The sequence below is a fragment of the Mandrillus leucophaeus genome, unplaced genomic scaffold (genome assembly GCF_000951045.1).
Source record: "Mandrillus leucophaeus isolate KB7577 unplaced genomic scaffold, Mleu.le_1.0 Scaffold586, whole genome shotgun sequence".
Taxonomy (NCBI): Eukaryota; Metazoa; Chordata; class Mammalia; order Primates; family Cercopithecidae; genus Mandrillus; species Mandrillus leucophaeus.
Genome location: NW_012106319.1, coordinates 1,599,695 through 1,601,674, shown reverse-complemented (window position 1 = coordinate 1,601,674; position 1,980 = coordinate 1,599,695). Strand labels below are relative to the sequence as shown.

Below are 1,980 nucleotides of genomic sequence, written 5' to 3'. Positions count from 1 at the left end.
TGAATGCGATAGAAATTCTGAGGCATATAGATGGCCCTCAGTAGCCTGTAAAGCATTTCAATCTTGTGATGAACTGCTATAGAATATGCTGTTTGAAACTCCGCCTCTTGTTTACAAAGGGGTTCTATGGTATATTGATATATTTGTGTCTCTCTTGATGAAATAAGTATGGTCACTGGTTATGTTTATATAGTTGGCACGTGTTCACTGAGGGTACTTTAAAAATTTTACTGTTAGCATCTCAAACTTTACCTTTTGGATTTCATCTACATCACCCTGTAAAACTTTGGTGCAATTAATATCACTACTAGGATTCTCTCCAACAAGCTCCAAGTGTCTGACAAATTCGGGCTTTGATGAATCCTTAAAAAAAAAAAGGGGGGGGATAAGAAAAAAATCTCCTCTGAAGCAACTTCCTTAGCATTTCGAACAATAATCAGGGACTTTCCTTTGTGAAGGGCAGTCTTCTATCCTCCAATCACCAATGATTTTCCTTCCATTGTGGCCTCTGTTTGCATTTATCAGAAGTGCAAGGGCATATTGAAATGAAGAACAGAACATTTAGAAGTAAAGAAAGTCTGAATCATTTAGTAGTGATTCCAGGTGACATCCTGCACCCACTCCAAGTACCTCTCATGCTCTCAGGTGGCTTAAATGTACCAGGCATCCTCCAATAATGATATGTTCTATGAGGCTTTAAAAAACTGTGCACAAAGGAGCAGTTGGATTCATTTAGGGGGTCCCCAATACCTGAGTGATAAAGCACTTTGCTGTTGTTCAGCAGATGCTCTATGGAGGGGGTCCTGATGGAGTGGGCAAAGCCACACCAGGCCACTCCTTGTCCCCCTTTTTTATTTTTTCTTTACTTTTGTTTCAGTAGGTTTTTGGGGAACAGGTGGTATTTGTTTATATGGATAAATTATTTAATGATGATTTCTGAGATTTTGGTCCACCCATCACTGGAGCAGTGTACACTGCATCCAATGTGTGGTCTCTTATCTCTCACCTCCCTTCCCTCACTTCCCACCCCAATGGTCCCCAAAGACCATTGTTTCATTCCTATGCTTTTGTATCCTCATAGCTTAGCTCCCAGTTATAAGTGAAAACATTATCATATCTGGTTTGCCATTCCTCAGCTACTTCACTTAGAATAATGATTTCCAATTTCATCCACGTTGCTGCAAATGCCATTATTTCATTCCTTTTTATGGCTGAGTAGTATTCCCTGGTGTGTGTGTGTGTGTGTGTGTGTGTGCATGTACCACACTTTCTTTATCCACTTATTGATTGATGGGCATTTGGGCTAGTTTCATATTTTTGCAATTGCAAATTTTATGGCTATAAACATGTGTATGCAAGTGTCTTTTCCATATAATGCCTTCTTTTCCTCTGGGTGTATACCCAGTAGTGGGATTGCTGGATGAAATGGTAGATCTCCTTTTAGCTTTTTAAGGAATCTTCATACTACTTTCCATAGTGATTGTACTAGTTTACATTCCCACCAGCAGTGTAAAAGTGTCCCCTTTTCATCACATCTGCAACAACATCTATTTTTTGATTTTTTCATTACAACTATTCTTGCAGAAGTAAGGTGGTATTGCATTGTGGTTTTTATTTACAATTCCCTGATCATTAATGATTTTGAGCATTTTTTCGTATGTTTGTTGGCCATTTGTATATCTTCATTTGACAATTGTCTATTCATGTCCTTAGCAAACTTTTTGATAGGATTATTTGTTTTACCCTTCCTGATTTGTTTGAGTTCCTTGTATATTCTCAATATTAGTCCTTTGCCAGATACATAGTTTGCCCAAGATGATCATGTGATTTTTGTTTTGAATTCTGTTTATGTGCTGTATCACATTTATTGTCTCGCCTATGTTAACATCCCTGCATCCCTGGTATGAAAACCACTTGCTCATGGTGGATTTTCTTGATGATATGTTGGATTCAGTTAGCTAATATTTTGTTGAGGATTTT

General features: G+C 38.0%; 1 pseudogene; it reads right to left on the bottom strand.

Annotated features, from left to right (window-relative positions):
- Nucleotides 1-1,980, bottom strand: part of LOC105553204 — a 45,713-nt pseudogene that overhangs the window by 21,745 nt on the left and 21,988 nt on the right.